Here is a 12,911-nt window from a genome sequence, read left to right as displayed (position 1 = left end):
ATATATATATCAGACCACCTAAATAAACACTGACCCCAAAAAAGACACCCTAAATTAATACACACCCCAGACCGGACCCCCTAAATAAAAATACAGACCCCAGAATATATCACCTTATACATTACATATATGTTTATATACACACTATTTCCCCTATAAATGACATATATGTTTATATACACACAGTATTACATGATACATACATTATACCCTATACATTATACAGAAGTTTATATACACTATATCCCTTATACATTATATATATATATGTTTCTATACACACTATATCCCATATACATGACATATATGTGTGTGTATGTATATACACACTATATCCCCTATACATTACATATGTATTTATATATACACACTACATCCCCTATACATTATATATACACGTTTATATACACTATATACAATATACATTACATATATGTTTATATACACACTATTTCCCCTATAAATTACATATATGTTTATATACACACGCCTATTCCCTATACACACACCCCTATACATTATACATTATATGCACATCCCCTATACATTATACATAAGTTTATATACACTATATCCCCTATACATTATATATATATATATGTTTATATACACACTATATCCCGTATACATTGCTTATATGTTTATATACACACTATATCCCGTATACATTACATATATGTGTATATACACACTATATCCCCTATACATTACATATGTGTTTATATATATATATATACACACACTATATCCCTTATACATTATATATACACGTTTATATACACTATATCCCATATACATTACATATATGTTTATATACACACTATATCCCCTATACATTATACATACGTTTATATACACTATATCCCCTATACATTATATATATGTTTATATACACACTATATCCCGTATACATTACTTATATGTTTATATACACACTATAACCCGTATACATTACATATATGTGTATATACACACACACTATATCCCCTATACATTACATATGTGTTTATATACACACACACTACATCCCCTATACATTATATATATGTTTATATAAACTATATCCCATATACATTACATATATGTTTATATACAGACTATATCCCGTATACATTACATATATGTGTATATACACACTATATCCCCTATACATTACATATATGTTTATATAGACACTATATCCCATATACATTACATATATGTTTATATGCACACTATATCCCGTATACATTACATATATGTGTATATTCACACTATATCCCCTATACATTACATATATGTTTATATAGACACTATATCCCCTATGCATTACCTATATGGTTATATACACACTATATACCGTATACATTACATAAATGATTATATACACACACACTCCCTTATACATTTAATATATGTTTATATACACACTATTTCCCCCATGCATTACATATATGACTATATACACAATATATCCCCTATGCATTATATATGTTTATATACACAGTACATTACCCTATACATTACATATATGTTTAAATACACACTATATCCCTTATACATAACATATATGTTTATATACACACTAGAGCCCCTATACATTACATATATGTTTAGACACTATATCCCCTATACATTACATATATGTTTTTATACACACTATATACATTACATATATGTTTATATACACACACTACATCCCCTACACATTACATATATGTTTATATACACACTACATCCCCTATACATTATATATACACGTTTATATACACACTATATACCCTATACATTACATACATGTTTATATACACACTATATCCCGTATACATTACATGCATGTGTATATACACATTATATCCCCTATACATTACATATATGTTTATATAGACACTATATCCCATATACATTACATATATGTTTATATACACACACACTATATCCCGTATACATTACATATATGTGTATATTCACACTATATCCCCTATACATTACATATATGTTTATATACACACTATATCCCCTATACATTACATATATGTTTATATACACACTATATCCCATATACATTAAATACATGTGTATGCACACACACTATATCCCCTATACATTACATATATGTTTATATATACACTATATCCCCTATATATTACATATATGTTTATATACACACTATATCCCGTACACATTACATATATTATTATATACACACACTATATCCCTATACATTTCATATATGTTTATATACCAACTATATCCTCCATACATTACATATATGACTTTATACACACACTATCCCTTATACATTATATATGTTTATATACACAGTATATGCCACTATACATTACATATATGTTTAAATACACACTATATCTCCTATACATAACATATATGATTATATACACACACACTATATCCCCTTTTCATTACATATGTTTATATACACACTATATCCCCTATACATTACATATATGTTTGTATACACTATATCCCTTATACATTACATATATGTTTATGTACACACTATACACCCTATACATGACATATATGTGTTTATATACGCACTATATCCCCTATACATTACATATGTTTATATACACACTATATCCCATATACATTACATATATGATTATATACACACACACACACACTATATCCCTTATACATTTAATATATGTTTATGTACACACTATTTCCCCCATACATTACACATATGACTATATACACACACAATATATCCCCTATGCATTATATATGTTTATATACACAGTATATTACCCTATACATCACATATATATTTAAATACACACTATATCCCTTATACATAACATATATGTTTATATACACACTATAGCCCCTATACATCACATATATGTTTAGACACTATATCCCCTATACATTACATATATGTTTATATACACACTATATACCCTATATATTACATATATGTTTATATACACTATATCCCCAATATTTTACGTATATGGTTATATACACACACTATATTCCCTATACATTACATATATGTTTATATACACACTATATCCCCTATATATTACGTGTATGGTTATATACACACTATATTCCCTATACGTTACATATATGTTTATATACACACACTACACCCCCTATACATTATATATAAGTTTATATACAAACTATATCCCCTATACATTACATATATGTTTATATACACACTATATCCCGTATACATTACATGTACGTGTATATACACACTACATCCCCTATACATTACATATATGTTTATATAGACACTATATCCCCTATATATTACATATATGTTTATATTCACACTATATCCCGTATACATGACATATATTATTATATACACACACTATATCCCCTATACATTTCATATATGTTTATATACCAACTATATACTCCATACATTACATATATTATTTTATACACACACTATATGCCCTATACATTATATATGTTTATATACACAGTATATGACCCTATACATTACATATATGTTTAAATACACACTATATCTCCCATACATAACATATATGATTATATACACACACTATATCCCCTATACATTACATGTATGTTTATACACACACACACACTATATCCCCTATACAGCACATATATGTTTATATACACACTATATCCCCTATACATTACATATATGTCTGTATACACTATATCGCTTATACATTACATATATGTTTATGTACACACTATACACCCTATACATGACATATATGTTTATATACACTATATCCCCTATACATTTCATATATGTTTAGATACACACTATTTCCCCATACATTACATATATGACTATATACACACACACTATATCCCCTATGCATTATATATGTTTATATGAACAGTATATCACCCTATACATTACATATATGTTTAAATACACACTATATCCCCTATACATAACATATATGATGATATACACACACTAGATCCCCTGTGCATTACATGTATGTTTATACACACACACACACAATATCCCCTATACATTACATATATGTTTATATACACACTATAGGCTATATACATTACATATATGTTTGTATACACTATATCCCCTATACATTACATATATGTTTATATACACACTATATACCCTATACATTACATATATGTTTATATACACTATATCCCCTATACATTCCGTATATGTGTTCATATACACACTATAACCCCTATACATTTCATATAGTTTTATATACACACTATTTCCCCTATACATTACATACATTACTATACACACACACTATATCCCCTACACATTATATATGTTTATATGCACAGTATATCACCCTATACATTACATATATGTTTAAATACACACTATATCCCCTATACATAACATATATGATGATATACACACTATATCCCCTATATGTTGCATGTATGTTTATACACACACACACACACACAATATACCCTATACATTACATATATGTTTATATACACTATATCCCCTATACATTACATATATGTTTATATACACTATATCTCCTATACATTACATATATGATTATATACACACACTATATCTGCTATACATTATATATATGTTTATATACACACACTATATCACCCTATGCATTACATGGAGGATTATACACACACTATATCACCATATACATTACATGTATGATTATACACACACACTATATCCCCTATACATAACATATACGATTATACACACACTATATCCCCTATGCATTGCATATATGTTTATACACACTATATATCACCTATACATTACATATATGTTTATATACACACTATATCCCCTATACATTACATATATGTTTATATACCTTATATCTCCTTATACACTACTTATATATTTATATACACACAATATATCACCCTGTACATTACATATATATTTATATACACACTATGTCTATACATTGCATATATGTTTATACACCCTATATAAGCCTATACATTACATATATATTTATATACACACACTAAATTTCCCTATACATTAGATATATGTTTATATCCCATATATCTCCCTATACATTACATATATATTTATGTACACACTATATCTCCCTATACATTACATATATGCTTTTAGACACCCCCCTTACAGTGCAGTTTAGCAGACTTTAACTAAACCAGTAGGTGGCAGTGGTGAGAAATGACCTGCAGCTTGATAGCTACTGTAAAAAGTACATGTTTGAATGCAGCTTTGGTTGTGACTTGAGTATAAGACATGATGTCAGTCATAAGCAGGATTTTTATGTAAAGCGGCTGATGTGTATATAAGATGTAAAATGTCACACTTTGACCAGTCCACACCAGCAGTTCCTGCAGCCCTATAGTTTTCTTTGTGTTTTGTGCAGCACGAATATCCATTTTCTGCATGTCATGTGAAACATTCGCCCGGTCCATAAACACCATCTAGTTGTTGCTCGGTAGCGCCAGCCACTCCTGCCATCAGGTCAATAGCTGTTGGATAGTGCAGTTTTGCATCTCACAGAGCGGCTTGGGGAAATAATCTTTATGCTTCTGTATTCCTTCATTTGTAATGAGAACGTCACTGTCCTCTCCGTGGGGGACGACGCAGGAAGGTTAATATATGGTAATTGGAAAACTACGACTGATCAGGTATAAACTTCACTGGTACAGCCTAGAATTCTGCTAATAAACAATTGGAAATATACCCTCCAATACGAAAATAAAAATGGGTGCAAAACCGGTGCCCACCCACCCAGGTCAGCTAAATGGACGGTCTCAAATAAATAACTACATAAATTACCCTTTTTATTGGCCCTAAAGATGAAAAAAGTAAGATGCCTCCAGTGGTTACCCACGCACAGATGCCTCCAGAAGTTACCCACACACAGATGCCTCCAGTGGTTGCCCACACACAGATGCCCCAAGAAGTTATCCACACACAGATGCCTCCAGTGGTTACCCACACACAGATGCCCCCAGAAGTTATTCACACACAGGTGCCCCCAGAAGTTATCCACACACAGATGCCTCCAGTGGTTACCCACACACAGATGCCTCCAGAAGTTATCCACACACAGATGCCTCCAGAAGTTATCCACACACAGATGCCTCCAGAATTGCCCCAGACCCTTCCAAAAGTGTCCTATCCATAGATGAAGGGGGAGAGGTCATTAAAGGGATATTCCCATCTTATAATGTTATGACATATTAGTAGATTACGCCAATAGTGTTATGAAAAGCAAGGGTCCGACCTCTGCGACTAATGCCAATTCCAAGATCCCGGAACAGCAGTGCCGCCGTCCACCCCCTGTGAACAGAACTGCAACACATCTCAATTCAAGTGCATTGCACTGCAGCTCTCCCATGCATTCCCCTTGCTGCTGCTCCTTCATGTTCTGGACCATGAATCCTCACCGCTGGGTCCCCACTAATCAGGAGGTGTTAACATAACCGAGCAATATGAACAGCCCTTTGACGTTGGCAGCCAGTGTTCTATTTCATTTTCCTTGAGGCTGGGTTAACACGACCACATTAACGTCCGTAATGGACGGACGTATTTCGGCCTTAAGTCCCGGACCGAACTCAGTGCAGGGAGCCGGGCTCCTAGCATCATAGTTATGTACGATGCTAGGAGTCCCTGCCTCTCTGCAGGACAACTGTCCCGTACTGTAATCATGTTTTCAGTACGGGACAGTAGTTCCACGGAGAGGCAGGGACTCCTAGCATCGTACATAACTATGATGCTAGGAGCCCGGCTCCCTGCACTGAGTTCGGTCCGGTACTTGCGGCCGAAATACGTCCGTCCATTACGGATGTAACATGCTTGTGTGAATCCAGCCTGAACTGCAGGGAACTCTGGAAACCAAGGAGCTAGAAAGGATAAGAATTCACCTGCATCTGCTATAAAGTCCAAGGTAGAGAGGAAGACCAACTCAGGTTGACCCAATCTTGTTACTTCATGATCAAGTGTGCTGTCCTTTTAAAAGCCAAAGTTTTATTTCTGACGAGTCACAATGAAGTGAGCAGCAGCTGCGGCTGATATTGATGATGATGATGATGATGATGAAGGTGATGGTGAAGCTGAAGATCACTACCTAACTCCCATGAATACCATATTCCAAATTCAACAGAAAAGATATAAATAAATAGCTTGTGTCTATACCCTGCATCTGCCTGCTCTTACAGAACTACAAGTCCCAGGCTGCTTCCTAAGTCCCTGGCTGCTCATTTTGTGCCGCACACTTTGCTGAATATTGACTGCGCTCTCCTGACTTCCTCAGCACGACCGGCTCCCCCAGGTAATGATTTATACGTTTCTCCCTGTTTCCTGCGTGTCGCGCGGCTGAATTTCTGAGATTGTCGCTCTCCCTCCAGTCATTTCAGATATTGAGCGAGCACAAGTGGCAAGTCCGGGAGAATGGAAATAAGTAAAAACTTCTGAGCTTAGAATATTGCAGTTTATACCAGGGAAGAGTCTTAATCCGTAAAGGGGTTTCCTTGTGCATTAGCGGAGAGTGACCCCACTCACTTACGTATTTCACCTCTTTACCATGAATGGGAACCTCCGATCACTTAGGACCTGAACAGTTGCACCCCACCAATCACACTTGTATGGCATATCTAGCTCATGCGGACTGTATGCCATCAACTGGAAAACCTAAAAAAAAAAATTCTATTAAAAAACCCAAATGGTAACAAATATACAAAAATAATTCAGGAATGGACTGGGTGAAAACTTTAAATCCGTCACTAAGGGTAAGGCCACGCGGTGCGTCGTTGACACGGTTTTGTTGCGTTTGAAAACCACATGCGGTCAACTGCATGCGTTTTTGTCTCTGTAATGCTGCAGTTCTGTTACGTTTGTAAAGGGAATAATTGATGGACAGTTTTCACCCGTGTTGGAGTTTGTTAGGGGCTTCCTGTATGTCGTTCATTACAAGACATTGCAGAACGGTTAGCAAAAACACAAGCAGTTCAGCAACAACTTTGGCGGCGCCGTCATTAACTGCATGCGGTCAGACATTATGAAGATGCAGATAACTGCACAAAAAACACATTGTAATATAATAGCAGCCGTCTGTCCATAACCAACATCTCACCATTGACTTCTATTATAAAATGACTTACTGCGGTTTAAAAACGCAACATAAACGCACCGTGACCGCACCGTAAATCTCTGCTGCTTTCTGGAGATGATTTAAGGCATACCTCCCAACCATCCCGTTTTTGGCAGGATTGTCCCACGTATGGCCCCCGAAAGTGCAGGACTAATATAAATTTGCATTAAAGCAGGGGTTCTTTGGATGCTTTTTGAGTGGATCGGGACAGGGTTTAAAGGTGTCCCGCATTGGGGGATGTATATTTTGGGAGGTATGGGTGACTATTCCCAAACAATCATTTCAGCCTCCTACTGCAGTGGGGTGGAGTTTACACACTGCCTGTAACATGCATGCTGCTGCACAGGTACAGTTTGCTGCCTCTCCTGTGCATTAGACCTGCAGGTTTGTCTCTTTAGCATCTGGCTCACAATTTGGTATAATGTGTATTACTGTTGCTTCTTATAGACGTGATCTGCTCACACCTCCCTGTGTGATACCTGGGCAAAGCATTATGAGTTACCAGAGCTGCTGTCAGACAGTGATTTCTATGATTTCTGACAGAAGTGGGATCAGTTTCCTCCATAAAGTAAGAGGTGGCATGGGGGGGGGGGATATAAAAAGCTTGTTATAATATAGGCAAGGTAAGAGGGCGGCAGGTATAATCTCCTATGTCTGCTGGAGTTTATACTCCCTCATAGCTTTTCATGTAACATTTGGCTTTTGTAACATAACGTATCAACCGCCCGATGTGATCTCCCGACTATAATAAAATATATCAAAATGATCACACAAGGGGTTAAGAAATCTCCTTAGTTCCGTATGACACATAATGTGAAACGTGGGAAGGCCGCAGCTATTTTCTGCAGAGCATCACGTCTTAAAATACCATTTCCTTCCACTACAGAATGCAGAGCAGCAGCTGTGTTTGTTCTGTAATTAGTAACTGAATTGTCTCCACCTCATGAGCTTCATTATCGACATCACGCGTACGCTCTGATGACGTCTTATTATGACCCAATAAGAATCTGTAATACAGGGTTGTCACCCAGCTTTCTAAGACTCCTGAACACCAATTCGATCAAGATACCTAGATTTCCATATACGTCCTCCGCTCTCATATCGCTCCATAATCTGGCAGATGTTTAATTCCGGAGTGCTGGGAAAGCTGAGTAGTAAGCCCCTGTAGAAGCTGACATATTAGCCATATTAGTTGTCACCCAGCTTTCCCCCCAAAAAAAGTGATACAGGTGCCAGTAGAGAAGAACATGAGAACTTGTCTTTACCTGTGAGTTTTGTGGGGAAATAGTGATGGGGGGGGGGGGGTTATAATTTCAGTCTATGGGGAGCCCACAGTTATACTGCAGTTTGAAATATTGTGCTGCTTTCTGTAGGGACAGGGTGACCACACACAGAGCGCTATGTTGTAAGTTTAAGTGTGATATGACACCTGCAGTCCTATGTAACACCACAGATAAGACCGTGATAACACTGAGTACAGATAATGTAGTAGATGTTACCTGCAGTCCTATGTAACATCACAAATAAGACTGTGATAACACTGAGTACAGATAATGTAGTAGATGTTACCTGCAGTCCTATGTAACACCACAGATAACACAGTGATAACTCTCTGAGTACAGATAATGTAGTAGATGTTACCTGCAGTCCTATGTAACACCACAGATAACACAGTGATAAATCTCTGAGTACAGATAATGTGGTAGATGTTACCTGCAGTCCTATGTAACACCACAGATAACACAATGATAACTCTCTGAGTACAGATAATGTAGTAGTGTTACCTGCAGTCTTATGTAACACCACAGATAACACAGTGATAAATCTCTGAGTACAGATAATGTAGTAGTGTCACCTGCAGTCCTATGTAACACCACAGATAACACAGTGATAACTCTCTGAGTACAGATAATGTAGTAGATGTTACTTGCAGTCCTATGTAGCACCCCATATAATACACAGTGATGAGTCTCTGAGTACAGATAATGTGGTAGATGTTACCTGCAGTCCTATGTAACACCACAGATAACACAATGATAACTCTCTGAGTACAGATAATGTAGTAGTGTTACCTGCAGTCCTATGTAACACCACAGATAACACAGTGATAACTCTCTGAGTACAGATAATGTGGTAGATGTTACCTGCAGTCCTATGTAACACCACAGATAACACAGTGATAAATCTCTGAGTACAGATAATGTAGTAGTGTCACCTGCAGTCCTATGTAACACCACAGATAACACAGTGATAACTCTCTGAGTACAGATAATGTAGTAGATGTTACTTGCAGTCCTATGTAGCACTCCATATAATACACAGTGATGAGTCTCTGAGTACAGATAATGTGGTAGATGTTACCTGCAGTCCTATGTAACATCACAGATAACACACCGTGATAACTCTCTGAGTACAGATAATGTAGTAGATGTTACCTGCAGTCCTATGTAACACCACAGATAACACAGTGATAACTCTCTGAGTACAGATAATGTAGTAGATGTTACCTGCAGTCCTATGTAACACCACAGATAACACAGTGATAAATCTCTGAGTACAGATAATGTAGTAGTGTTACCTGCAGTCCTATGTAACACCACAGATAACACAGTGATAACTCCCTGAGTACAGATAATGTAGTAGTGTTACCTGCAGTCCTATGTAACACCACAGATAACACACTCTGATATTATCATGACTTGAGTTCAGCTCTGCTACAGTAGTATACTTAAACACATAATTTTTCAGGAATACAAGAATAGGTAAGTCTTCTAGTGTAGTAGCAGTAAAAGCCGCTTTACACGGGCCAGTGATCGGTTGTGTATATAGGACAGCGATCAGCCGATGATCGAGCAAACGCCTGTTGGTAGGCTGGTCGTATTTGTTATGTGGAGATAAAAGCAGTCGATATTCGGCATCACACGTGTAAAGAGCGGATGTGCTGCTGACAAGATGCAAAATGCATGGGGACGTACAATCGTAGTGACCCGTCCACATTCTCCCGATCATTGCTTCACTTATATGGAGCAAATGAGCGATGATCGACATTCTGTATCGTCGATCGGCGCTGGTGAAAGGTGGTTAATATCTGCCCCTGTGAAACCACTTCAAGTTTATAGATTGGACATAAATCTGGTGGGGAAGCGGCCGGTTATATCTTCCAGAAGGAACCTAATTACTAGTTGTTTTCTTAATTGACATAGAAATAAAGAGTATGAGCTAAATCAACATGTAATAAGAAGTTCTGTAACTTTCTAATATACTTTGTGTTTCCATCATTTTCAAGATCTCTGCTTGCCGTCAGTAAATGTTGTTTCAGTGTCATTGTCGTTTCCTGGCAAAACCCACAAACCCAGAACAGCAGCTTGTGGCTCAGTAATGAACGTGACCACTGAGGTGACCAGGAGTCCTATGGCTGGAGGTTTCTCAGGAATATTGGACTGGGGTCACTATGGTCATCTACATGGGATGCTGCACCCCCCACTGCCCTAAATTTCATAAGTGCAACAAAAGGCAGAAACTGCAGCTACAGCCCCCACAGCTCTGAACCATACTGTGTGGTATAGAGAGGCGCTGTCACTTACATTACATAGATGGGAGGAAGCTGGACCTTATGTTCTTTGGGCATGGAGTCCTGATTTTTATCTGGAAAGGTGTCCGCTTGTATGGTCACACTCTATTGAATTAAATGGGGTATAACAAGTAACCACAGGGCCCCACTTGGATTGGAGCCCCACTTTGCCATAATCACTATTGGCAGCAACAATATCAGGAAATGGAAATGTTACCGTAATTTTAGGTTTTACTACGCCCGATGCCCCGTCTGTAAATCTCTGAGGATCTTTTAAGAGTAAAGATGCCGCCTTCCGCTGCCAGCCCTATAGCAGAGCCAGTAGCGTAGCCAGCAGGGGGGGGGCAGGGGGCGTGGTGGCCACAGGCCCTTTGAGATCGTGGGGCCTAGGGCCTGTCCACCATCGGTGGTGTGTCCTGGTTTCAACTGTATCTGCATCCTCAGTACGCAGATACAGTTGAATTCAATGCTGGAGCATGGAGCCGACGGCACCTTGCTCCAGCATTCACTGTGTAATGCCAGCTCCAGCTGTCTGTGGCTAGAGGGAGACAGGCATGATGTAGTGACGTCATCGTGGGCAGTTATGGGGCATTATCCTATGTGGGGGCAGCTATGGGGGCATTATATTGTACGGGGGCATTATACTATATTGTACGGGGGCATTATACTGTATGAGGGCAGTTATGGGGCATTATACTATGTGGGAGCAGCTATGGGGGCATTATACTATGTGGGGGCAGCTATGGGGTTATTATACTGTATAGGGCAGCTATGGGGCATTATACTGTGTGGGGGCAGCTATGAGGGCATTATACTGTTTGGAGGCAGCTATGGGGGCATTATACTATATGTGGGCAGCTATGGGGTATTATACTGTGTGGTGACAGTTATGGGGACATTATTCTGTGTGGGGCAGCTATAAGGTCATTTTACTGAGTGGGGGCCACTAAGGGGGTCATTATATTATGTGGGGGGAAATAAGGGTATATTATACTATGTGTGGGGGCACTATCTGTCTCATTATACTATGTGGGGCAGTTATGGGAGCATTATTCTGTGTGGGGGCAACCATAGGGGCATTATCCTGTGTGGGGGCAGCTATAAGGGCATTATACTATGTGAAGGCCACTAAGGGGTCATTATACTATGTGGGGGCAGCTATGTGAGCATTATTCTGTGTGGGGGCAACCATAGGGGCATTATCCTTTATGGGGGCAGCTATAGGGGCATTATACTATGTGGAGCACACTAAGGGGTCATTATACTTT

Source organism: Rhinoderma darwinii, chromosome 8 (genome assembly GCF_050947455.1).
Source record: "Rhinoderma darwinii isolate aRhiDar2 chromosome 8, aRhiDar2.hap1, whole genome shotgun sequence".
Taxonomy (NCBI): Eukaryota; Metazoa; Chordata; class Amphibia; order Anura; family Rhinodermatidae; genus Rhinoderma; species Rhinoderma darwinii.
Note: the sequence above shows the minus strand (reverse complement) of the source record.